Raw genomic sequence first — 12,759 nt, forward strand, 5'->3', positions numbered from 1 at the left:
TGAATTGTAGGACAACAATGCAATAATGCATTTTAAGGTTAACTCAAAACATGAATTAATTTAATGTAAAATCTAACTTCTTTTTATCAGTAAATAAAATTGCATAATAAATACTTCTAATCAAATTTGAATAGCATGGTCAAATTGCACTTTAACCCTCAAATATTTATAATTCAATTCTATCTCTTCAAAATAGAAAATTTTTAATTTAATATTTTTAGAAATTGTAAAATTTCAAGTTAATATAATGATAAAATTATATTTAGACCCATTCAAAATGTTATAATTCGATTCTTCCCCCTAGAACCCCTGCATTTTGTGAACATTTTTCCACCCAATATTAGCAGTGGTTGTGTTGTTAAAGTGGACAGGGAGGTAATGTCATTGCAAAGGCAATGGCCAAAGCTAGAAGTGAGATATCAAGCCTTTTCTAAGCATGGTGATAGTATACTTCATTATTTTTTCCGTTGGTGTCCTGTAATTTTGTTTGCTGTATTGGGTAGGCAGATTATGGACAGGTAATTCATGTTTCAAATGTTTTAAATAAAATCTAATATGACTTAGAAAAAAAAACTTTAAAAGAATTTAAGTCCAAGATTCATTCATTTGAGTTTAGCTTTCAAGTTTTTAAATCATTGAATTTAAGTAATTTTAATTCAAATTATTGATTCTTTTTCTTGTACCAATATTTCCTACATTTTCTAATGTTAAAGTAGTTAAAATATTTAATGCACCATTAACAAAAGTATTATATTAAGAAACTAAAAGATTATGAAGCTAATTAATAATAGATAACAAAGTTCTATTGCAACTAGAAGAGATTGATTAATTGTAATAATAAAAGGAGAAGAAAAATGATATAATACCTATTAAGCGATTATTAGAAATATCAAAGGCCTCGAGAAAAGTAAGGTTTCCAATAACAGGAGGAATTTCACCTGAAACATATGATTAAATTTGTCAAAATTTATTATTATTTTCTAGCAAGCCATTAATTTTTTTAGCATTATAAGCATCTATTTTCTTCATCTTTTATTTTTTAAAAATCTTGTAATTTGTATTCAATTTTATACTACTTATAATGATTAGGAATAGATTTAATTATTATGAAAAAAATTAAATATATAAATCGTTATGTCAAGCACTAAACACAAAAATACCACATGACAGAATTCATAGTTGTAGAGGAGGATTAGATACTCTGGCCTACATTGGTGCCCATAATATGTATGTAATTTGTATCCATTTCCAATAAGAGCACGTCACTACAATATTTTCATACTAAATTTAAGAAGTTTTAAGGTAATTAACTTTGTTATTTTTAAGAATATTATTAAAGTAGGATATTTGGTTTTGCTTATATGAGAAGTTGTTCACAAGTTGTTCTATGTGATGAAGAAATGCAAACGAAGTCATATTTGTGAATTTTATTAGGCACAGTCCTCACCAAATAATTATTACCCATAATTTATTCTCAATAAATTTATTTGTGGTTATATTGACATTGTTGAGAATTAATTCAAAGTAGTGGGTTGTTTAGTTGACCAAGTATCTCAGTAGAATCTTTGTTAGTTCCATATTTTTAGTTTAATTGAATAAGTTGTTAGCTATTTTTGTGTTAATGTAGTTTCTTTGTAAGCCTGAAAATGTAGGCATTTATGCTTTGTTTTATCAATTCAGTGTTCATCAATAATAGTATAACTTTGATGCATATTGTAATTGTCTCTTTCTCGTTTCCTTCTTCAACAAATTTGGTATCAGAGCAAGGTTTTATTTTTTAGGCAATTGAGTGAAAGTTAGGTTTGGGTCCACTTGGTATTTGAGAGAAACACCTTTTTGGGTCTTTGAGAAACACGAGAGAAGAGAGTGTGTGTTCTTGGAATGGCATCAGCTAGTTTTTCTTCCTCTCAACCACTCATACCTATTTTCAATGGTGAGAAATATAAGTGGTGGAGCATCAAGGTGAATACATTACTCAAATCACAAGAGCTATGGGACTTGGTCAAGTACGGGTTCGCTGACATACGTGAACTTGATGAAGAAGAAGAAAAGAGATTGAAAAAAACCAAGAAAAATGATGTTGAGCATTTTTCATTATCCAGCAAGCGATTCATGACTCTATTTTCTCACGAATTGCTGCAATAACCATATAGAATGAAGCATGGTCAATTTTGTAGAAAGAGTATCAAGGTGATTCAAAGGTTATAATGGTTAAATTGCAATTAATATGACGTGATTTTGAAACCTTGATGATGAAGAATGGTGAATCAGTTACTACTTTTTTGTCATGAACAAGGACAATAGTCGACTAATTGGGCTCTTACGACTAACAGATTTCAGATGAGATAATTGTAGCGAAAGTTTTGCAAAGCTTGATAACAAAATTTGATCATATTGTGGCTGCTATAGAAGAATCCAAAGATCTATCAGTTCTCTCCATTGATGAACTAATAGGGTCTCTTCAATTTCATGAGGCGAGAATCAACAGATCAGCAGAAAAGAGCGAATGGAAGGCATTTCAAGTGAATGAGACATTCACAAATCAAGGTGACAATAGTTGTTCAACAAACAATGATCGAAGAAGAAGAGGATTTCATGATGGATGTCACCATGGTTATGGTAGAGGCAGAGGCAGAGGAATAAATGATGGACAGAGGCAATACAATAAGCAAGGTAACATAAAATGTGGCATACAATGTTATCATTGCAACATATATGGGCATATAGAAGTTAACTGCTGCATATGGATCAAAAAATTAATTTTGCAATAGAAACTGATGAGGAAAACAAGCTTTTTATGGCTTGTATTGATGCTAACCATAAGCCAAGTGATTTGTAGTTTGTGGACAACGGCTGTTTGAATCATATGATAGGTACCAAATCCTCATTCAAGGTGCTTGATGAGTCACAAAAGATAAAGGTGCAGCTTGGGAACAAAAGGGAGATGCAAATTGAAAGAAAATGCACGGTAAATTTTTTTTCTAACCATAGAAAAGGAAAAATTTTGGACAATGTTTAATTTGTTCCTGATTTAGGATACAATTTATTGAGTGTTTGACATCTAATAGATGGTAGATATTCTGTCATATTTGATGAGATCAAAAATAAAAAGTTAGGCAAACAAGTCCGTGTCCACATGACTCCAAACAAGATGTTTTCGTTGGATGTTTCAAACATGGAGATATTTTCCCTTGCTGCAAGTGCAAAGGATGACTCGAAGCTATGGCATTTAAGGTATGGACATCTCAATATTAAAGGCCTGAAATTGTTAAGTGATAAAGGTATGGTTCTTGGACTACCAAAAATTGGCTCTCTTGATTTATGTAAGGGGTGCATTTATAGAAAGCAAACTAGGAAGCCATTTCCTATTGGAAAAGCATAAAGAGCTAATGAATGTTTAAAATTAATTCATGTTGATCTATGTGGTCCTATGCAAACCGAGTCCTTGGGAGGGAGCCGTTACTTATTGTTGCTCACTAATGATTATAGCCGGATGAGTTGGGTGTATTTTTTGGAAAACAAGTCAGAAAATTATGAAGAGTTCCAAAAATTCAAGGCTATGGTAGAGAACTAAAGTGACTACCATATCAAAGTTCTTTGCACGGATCGAGGAAGAGTGTTCGTGTCCAAAGAGTTCAATCTATTTTGTGAAGACAATGGCATCTGTAGGGAGTTAGCAATTCCTTACACTCTAAAGTAGAACGGTGTCACTGAGCAAAAGAACCAAATTGTTGTGGAGATGGCGAGGAGCATGTTACAAGCAAGGGGACTCTCAAATCAGTTTTAGATAGAAGCTGTGGCAACATCAGTCTATCTACTAAATCTCTCGCCGATAAGGGCTGCCATGAACAAAACTCCATATGAAGCTTGGTGTGGTAGGAAACCCAATGTACAACAGAAGATTTCTTTTCCCATTGAATATTCTCCAGATGAAAAACAAAAGTCAGCACCAACAACATCTACAACACTTGAAGAGTCTTCTGAAGAACTAATTCCACTAAGGAGATCAATAAGGGTCAGAAAGCTAAATCCAAAATATACTAATGACACTTATGCATCTTGTCAATTTGCTCTAGCTATTTCAGATCCTCTGTATTATGAAGAAGCTGCTGATAAGGAAGAATGGCAAAAAGGAGATGATGTAGGAGATGAAATCCATCGAAAAGAGTGAAACTTGGGAGATGGTTGACTTGCCAGAAGACAAAAATGCAATTGGTTTGAAGTGGGTGTTCAAGACAAAATTTAATGCAGATGGAAGCATCCAAAAGCACAAAGCTCATCTTGTGGCGAAAGGTTATGCACAGCAATATGGTGTTGATTTCGAAGAGACCTTCTCTTTGTAGCTTGGTTTGAAACGGTAAGGCTTCTTCTAAAATTGGTTGCACAATTGCAATGGCCTATTTATTAATTTGATGTCAAATCAGCATTCCTCAATGGAGATCTACAAGAGTAGTCTCATGTAGCACAACCAGAAGGTTTCATAAAGAAAGGCAATGAAACAAATGTGTACAAATTGAAAAAGGCGTTGTACAGATTGAAGCAGGCCCCTTGAGCATGGTACAACAAGATCAATGGGTATCTTTAGAAGAAAGGGTACATGAGAAGTGAGAATAAACCCACCTTGTATGTGAAAAAGGAAGGTAAAAATGATTTGATCATTGTTTATCTTTACGTCGATGATATCATTTATACTAGTTCCTCTAACTTTCCTATTGATGAGTTTAAGTCTCAAATTATGAATGAATTCGAAATGTCGGATATGGGTTTATTGCATTATTTCCTTGGTCTTGAAGTTTATCAGGCTGAAGATGAAATTTTTATCTCACAAAGAAAATATGCTAAGGATTTTCTCAGTAATTTTGGCATGCTTAATTGCAAGCCTGCAGCTACACCCATGAATATCAATGAGAAATTACAGCTAGAAGATGGAGAAGAAATGGCAGATGCAAGGAGGTTCAGAAGCTTGGTTGGAGGTTTAATTTATTTGACTCATACTAGGCTCGATATTGCATTTCCTATTGGTGTTATTTCTAGGTTTATGCAATAACCTTCAAAGTTTCATTATGGAGCAGCAAAATGGGTCTTGCGGTACATTGCTGGAACTTTGGAGTATGGCATTTGGTACTCAAAAACTTTAAATTTTAGATTGTGTGGGTTCACAAACAGTGATTGGGAAAGTTCTTTAAATGATAGAATATGTGTATTAGCAAATGTTTTCACTCTAAGTTAAGAGGTGATCACTTGGAGTTCTAAGAAGTAAGCTACAACAGCATTGTCAACCTTAGAGGCTAAGTATGTAGCAGCAACTACAGCAGCTTGTCAAGCTATTTGGCTAAGGAGAGTGTTAGCTGATCTTCAACAAGAGTAGAAATGTGCAACAGAAATATTTTGTGACAACAAATTAACCATCACCATGACAAAGAATCCAACATTTCATAGCAGAACAAAGCACATCGATATTCGTTATCATTTCATTCGTGATTTGGTAGCAAAAGAGGAGATATCTTTGGAGTATTGCAGTACCCAAGAGTAGCTTACAGATGTGCTAACAAAGGTTTTATCAAAGGAGAAGTTCAGCTATTTCAGAAGTCTACTTGGTGTCTGCAACTTTGAATTAAGGGAGAGTGTTGAAAATTAATTCAAAGTAGTGGGTTGTTTAGTTGACCAAATATATCGGTAGAATCTTTGTTAGTTCCAGATTTTTCAGTTTAATTGAATAAGTTGTTAGCTATTTTCGTATTAAGGTAGTTTCTTTGTAAGCCTATAAATATAGGCATTTATACTTTGTTTTATCAATTCAGTGTTCATCAATAATAGGATAACTTTGATGCATATTGTAAATTTCTCTTTCATGTTTTCTTCTTCAACAGACATTATCAATTTATTTGTCATGGTACATTTTGTGTTTATAATTTTTATAAGATTGATGACTTAGTTGAGGTTATAGAATATCATGAAAGTCTCAAGATTTGTGTTATGAAAGTTATTTTTATGATAATACTTTTTGTTTAAAAATAGTTGCATTATTATCCATGTTTGGATAATTTAATTTAAGTAACTAGTAATTCAAATTTGTTTCTTATACTAATATTTCCTATTTTTTCTATTTGTATCAAATGTGTAATTAAATTTTTTAAGCTAAAAGTAATATATTAAGAAACTAAAAAGATTATATAGCTAATTAATAAAATGTAACAATAACCAGATGGAATTACATAATGTAACAAGAAAGGAGCGAAAATTTTGATGAAAAAAAAAGAAGAAAAAAATGATACTATATTTGTTAAATAGTTATTGGAAAGAATAATGTACTCGAAAGAAATAAGATTTCTAGCAATAGGTGAAATTTCAGTTGAAAATGGAGTAAAAAATGGAGTCTGTCGAAGCCACATGGGCATGTGGCTGGCCGTGTATGAGACACGGCAATGTGACTGACGAAGGCATGGCCGTACGCAAGACACGGCTGTGTGACGGAGAGAGAGTGGCCGTGTGGGCTATAGGGGCTAGGCCAGGTTGGGCATGTGGGCCACATGGGCAAGGCCAACTTAGGCATGTGGGCCGAGAATTCTAAAAATTTCCCTAGAGTCGCTTAGGTCATTCCGATCGACTCTGGGCCTACCGTAGGGTCAGTAAGTGTAACACCCTGAATTTTGAGGTTAGAAGTTTTGAGTTTTGGGGTTAGGGTCAATGTGAGGGTTGCCCTATTGTGCTTAGTTGCGTGTTTAGGTGTTAAAATGGGCTTGCTAGTCTGGTGGTTGAGTGAGTGTTAGTGAACCTCTGGGATCTAGGTTCTGGGCTCGAGTCTTGTGTGTGTATTTTGGAGAAACATTTTAATATGTTTTGTTTTGTTAAGTAGCAGGTTTGTTTTAAGTTAACTCATAAAACTATTATTATTTATTTTTTATTGGCTTTTATTATTTTTGTTGGAAAGTGATTTTTGCTGGCCATTTTTGAGTGAATTTTCTCCTTGTCGTCAAGTCAGCACTTGAGCATTGTTAATCACGAATCAGGTATGGGATCCGAACCTCTTTCAATATACTTGTGTTTTGTTGTTTTACTGTGGTATTCGAGAAATCTTATTGTGTGTTTTGATAAATGGGCAATTGAGGCTTGTTTTGACTGCAATCTCTAGTAATTTAGCGTGTTATGTTTGGAGGTCGATTAACTGACCGAAAAAGCTCAATTTTTAGGCTAGTTACAGGTGTTTTCATGGTCACACGAGCATGTACCAGTTCACACGATCGTGTGGATTAAGAATTAGGGTTTCCAGGCAAAATTTGGTGCCACATGGCCGTGTTATCGATTTGTGAATTTTTTTGATCTTCACATAGCCGTGTCCTTTAGGCAAACTAGCATATGTGTTTGGGGATTAGGGTTTAAGTGTTTTAGTTTCATACGATCGTGTGGCTAATTCAGGAATTTAGGGATCCCACATAGGCGTGTGTCTTGGACATATGGCCGTGTGTGGTAGGCACACGGGCGTGTGAGACCTTCACACGACCGTGTCTACCCTGTACTCTACTTTAGTACAAATGGACAGTGAGTTACACGGCCTGTTCCCACGGCCATGTCCTTGGTTCACACGAGCGTGTGCCTCCCTTCACATGGGCGTGTACCTCAGCCCCACGGCTGTGTGCCCCTCTTCACACAAGTGTTTAACCCCCCACGCGGCCTAGGCGTTTCCACACGGCTAGAGCACACAAGCGTGTGGCCCCTAGTCACTTATTTTGGTTCCGAGTATGTTTTAATCTGAAATTGTGTCTGTATGTGTTTCGACTCTTGGATAGGCTTTAGTTAGGGTAAGTAAGACCTTCTTATGGATTTCAGCTTTTGTGTTATTTGTAACTGTTGTGTATGCGGTGTCTGATTCGGAACCCGGTTAGCTGAGTGTGTGTGCATATTTATTTCTGTGTAACTGTTTGTCAATGTGTTCAATGTTTCTATGGGATTGTGTGCATACATGCACTTGCATAAAATAAATTTTTGGGTTGGTTGTGAAGAAAAGAGAGTCTGATTCTGATATGATTTGACAGTTTTACTATGACTTATTCATATAGTGGTTTACTGACTGTACCGCAAGTATGTCAGCTTTGCTGCGTACTAATATCTGATCTGGCAGTTTAAACTGCAACATGCCTGTACATTGGACTACAACATTGCTGCATATACACTAGCCTTGTTGTGTATTATTATCTAAGTGGCTTAGTCCACATTCATGGTGTGTAGGGTTGGATGGGCCTTTCAAAGTCCTCATTGATGTGATTAGTTAGACGAGCGTTAACAACTCTTTAGGGGTGTGATCGGGGGATGGAGAGGTGTGTTGGTTGGATGGGTGGGTTTCAATACTTAACTACAATCATGTGCATCTGTTAGAGATGTGTTGGTAAGATTATCTATCTGTATTCTATTTGTCTGAACAACACTTGTGTTGAGTATGATGTGTGTACTTGGTGCGCTTTGACTGTTACGTGTGTTGAGGCATTGTTCTGTGCTGTATCTGTTTCTGCATATACCTGTAAATAAATTTTGCAACTAATTTGTCATTTGGAGTTCGTTTCACTAAGTATGTTGTTACTCGTTTGAACTCACACTGAGCTCAAAAAGCTCACCCCCTTAGTGTTTTCCCTTGCAGGTACGTTTCTGAAACTTCGACGCTGGACTCGGTATGTGGAGGTCTCGGTGAAAAATAGATTATCAGTTTTTATTTTCTATTTCTGTTTTTTTATTCGGTTTTTGAACTATAAAGTTTTGTAAAGACTAAATGGTTAAATGTTTTTGGTTCGTAAAGAGATAAATAAGTTTTGTAATGGAATTTATGATAACTGGTTTTGAAAATCTTCCTACGATCACTCCGTAATCAATGTAACCTCCGGGATCTGGTCCAATCTTCTAGGCCAGGTCTAGGAAGGGCTAACCAAACCCTATTTCATGTGATTTGATATTCTAATAGACTGATATGAGTCAGATACCGGTATGTATGTGTAACACCCTAAATTTTAGGGTTAGAAGTTTTGAGTTTTGTGGTTAGGGTCAGTGAGTAGGTTGTGCTATTGTCTTTAGTTGCTCATTTACGTGATAGAATGGGCCTATTGGTTTGGTGGTTGGTTGTGTGTTAGTGTATCTCTAAGTCATGTGCTCGAATCTTTGTGTGTGCGTTTTGGAGAAATATTTTTATTTTGTTAAATAGTAGACTTGTTTTAAGTTTTAAAAAATAATAATTAGTTTTTTTTATTTTGGTTACTCTTTTTTTTCACGTTCTCCTCTCCCTCTCCCTCTCCCTCTCTCTCTCTTTGTTTTCTTTTTATTATTTTTGTTCTTTCCTTTTTGAAAATGGTTGTGTTGTGGTTTTTGGCTTATGTGTATTTTTAGTTCTATTTATTTTTTTATCTGAAAATGAGTCTGTGTGTTCCAACCCTTTGCTAGGCTTTAGTGAGGGTAGTTAAGACTCTGTTCTAGGCTTCGGCTTATGTGTTATTTGTGACTATTGTGCGAGATATCTAATTCTGAACCTGGTTAGTTGGATGTGTGCATGCCGTTTCTGCTTAATTATCTATCTATGTGCTCATTGTTTTGTGAGGTTGTAAGCATACATGCACTTGCATAAAGTAATTTTTGGGTTGGTTGTGAAGAGAAGGAAGACTGGTTCTGATCCAATCTGACAATTTAACTGCGACATATCTGTATGGCGATTTACCATAATGCACTGCACGACATATACACCAACTTTGCTGCGTGTTATTATCTGAGTGGCTTAGTCCACATACATGGTGCATAGGGTCGGATAGGCCTTTCGAGGTCCTATATGGAGTGTTTGGCTGGATGAGCTTATACAGTTCTTTTGGGGTGTGATTGGGGGACGGAGAGGTGTGTTGGTTGGATGAGTGGGTTTTTATTACTTGACTGCATTCATATTCATCTGTTTGAGTGTTATGGGTGCAAGATTATTTGACTATATTTTTTCTGACTGAATAACACTTGTGACTGAGTGTCTGTGTGTGACATGGTGTGTTTTAATTGTTATGTTTTATTGGGACGTTAACCTCGAATTTACCTTCTATTTCTGTATATCTCTGTAAGTATGTTTTGCTATTGAACTACTAGCTGAAATTCTCTTCTGTAAATCTGTCATTAATCGTTTTGAACTCACACTAAGCTCGTGTAGCTCACCCCTTCAATTTCCTTGTTTCAGGTATTTTTGTATGCTGTTGCTGGACTTGGCACGTCGGAGGTCTAGGAAGCGTCACGTTTTTTAAAACTGGTTAATAAAATGTTTTTTGTAAATCGAAGTTTTATGTAAACGTAAGTTCTATTTTAAATACTATGATGTTTTTCATGTTGTTTTGTAAAATTTTCCTTCGATCACTTTGGTGGTCAGTGTAACCTCCGAGATTTGATCTAAACTTTTAGGCGGGGTTCTGGGGCGCTACAGTATGTCTGGCTGTACTATTTAAGTAAGTATCTATCTGTATACGAGCATGTTAAGCATGTTAATTCTGATATTTCTACATCTGTATTCTGTATCTGTGTTTGGGGTGGGAATTGTATATATAGAGGAAGTGATCTGTTTGGCGACTCTTCGCCTATATTCTGGTAGCTTGACAGCATATTATCTGTTATGTGTCGCATCAACACTATATAGTGTATAGGGATGGGTGGGTGTTCTTAACCCCACATGGTGTGATGAGATGGACAAAGATGGTGTGCAGAGGATGGAGGTAGGATTTTGTTTTTCTATTTTGTACATCTGATTTTGACATCTGTTTTTGTGATGTACTTAGGTCCAGATCACTATCTGACTGTATATAAAAATCTATATATGTTGCATGTCTATCTCTGTTGGGTTACACACTGAGTTTTCGTAAACTCACATATATTTGTCTGTTCTATTTAGGTAATCTACAAACATAGGCGGGACGGTGCCACGGAGGCTCAGCGGTGACCATTCGACGGGGAAACTGTTTTCATTTACTATTATTTCATGGTTTTTACTTAAATTTTCGACTTTCGTGAGAATTTTGTAATTTTTGGACTCTCTGGATTTTTTGGACTGTTGGGTTTAAATTTTTGGTTTGGTTGCGTTATGATTTCTAAACTGCGACAATTCGACAAACATCGATTTATGCGAACAACTGTATTTTTTTTTTCAAACTTCCACTGCAAAATGATTTGGATAACATGTAACGGTTTCAGTAATAAATATATAAGTGAATACATTTTTCAAAACTTGGACGTTTTATTTAAGTATCCCCAGTTTCAAAACCCTTCCTCATAATGCTTTCGGACTTGGCCATAACGTCTAGGTTAGGTTTGGGTTGTTACACATAACTTCAACTTTATTTGGAAGAAAAATTGTAAATAAATAATATTTGCTGTACACATTAGTGTATAAAATGAATGATTAATTTATTTCTGATAAACCATAATGTATACATATTTTTACCCTATTCTTGGCATATCTTTGGATGATTTATAATAAGATTTCATTGAATTCAATGCTCCTAATACTCTAAATTCATGTTTTATACTTAGGTGAGCATAAGGAGGTGAAAAGAGTAAGAAACTGGCCAAAACCGGACAAAATGGGCCTAATTCAGTGTTTCACACAGCCTAGGCACTTTCGTATAGGTAATCCACACGCCCGTATGACACACGAGTATACCACACACCCGTGTGTCATGGCTGTGTCAACATTAAATCAAGTTAGAATTGCACACGGCTTGAGCACCTTCATACGGGCGTGGCACACGGCTGTGTCCCTGTCGAGACCTATTTTAATTCTACTCTAAAAAGTCTAATTTTGGGCTATTTTGGGCATTCCAAAGTCTATTTAAACACACAAGAAGAGGATTAAAGGGGCACGCAGAGTAGAAGGCAGAAAATACCTTAGGACAGCCATCATAATCAGCTCGGAAGCAGGATCTACGTCAAGATTAAAGATTTCCATCCAATCTCCCAGAAGTTCTTTGGGTTTCTTTATGTTTTGTTGTTTTCCTAATTTTGAGATGTTTTCCATTATTATGAACTAAACTCCTTAAATACCCAAGGGAGATGAAACCTAAGACAAAAGGGAGATGAAACCTTAGACAAATTTTATTACTATTTGAATTATATGATAAATACTTGTTCTTATTCTTAATTGTGAGTTTTAGTCCTTGCTTTAATATTCTAGGATATTATTTCAGGTTTTGATGTGCTTATCCAGAGGAGAAAAAGTCCCTATTTAATAGTAGATCTTCCATAATTAAGCAGAGTTGCATGCAATCCTAGAGATAAGACGACATAAATATGCCAGATTAGAGTCAAATCTAATAAGGGAATCCATAGATCGAGTTAATGTAACAATAGGGGTTTTAGTTAGAAAGAGGTTTCAATTAATCAACCTAGAGTCAGTTGTTTTTAGTCTCCAGAGAGATATTAACATAAATCAGGGATTTCTACAGATTAAGTCAAGTGAATAAATCGTCTAATTTAGAAGTAATAAGTGAAGTCTAGGTGGATTCTTCCTTGGGTATTATCTTCTCCATCGGTTTTCCAAAAGTATTTTCCAACTTTTGCTTCTGTCATGTTCATTAGTTAATTAGTTAGTTAATCTTAGTTTAAAAACATCCCTTTAATTCTTAGGCTAGATAATAAAAAAGATAGTAAATACTAGTACTTTTAGTTCTTATGGATACGATATTTCTAGTCTTACCATAACTATACTACTGTTCGATAGGTGCGCTTGCCTTAGTCGAATTTTTAGTTAGTTTAGCGACCATC

General features: G+C 35.2%; 1 protein-coding gene across 3 annotated transcripts in view; it reads right to left on the bottom strand.

Annotated features, from left to right (window-relative positions):
* Positions 1-12,759, bottom strand: part of LOC108472308 (leucine-rich repeat receptor-like serine/threonine-protein kinase RGI4) — a 49,254-nt gene that overhangs the window by 2,196 nt on the left and 34,299 nt on the right. For 2 of the 3 annotated variants that reach the window (XM_053021005.1, XM_053021006.1), the window contains exon 7: positions 698-938. The gene's annotated coding sequence lies outside the window, so the exon portion shown is untranslated. Of the gene's footprint in view, positions 1-697; positions 939-12,759 lie in introns of those variants that run through there. The other variant, XM_053021007.1, reaches the window with a different exon arrangement.

This window comes from Gossypium arboreum, chromosome 11 (genome assembly GCF_025698485.1).
Source record: "Gossypium arboreum isolate Shixiya-1 chromosome 11, ASM2569848v2, whole genome shotgun sequence".
NCBI lineage: Eukaryota > Viridiplantae > Streptophyta > Magnoliopsida > Malvales > Malvaceae > Gossypium > Gossypium arboreum.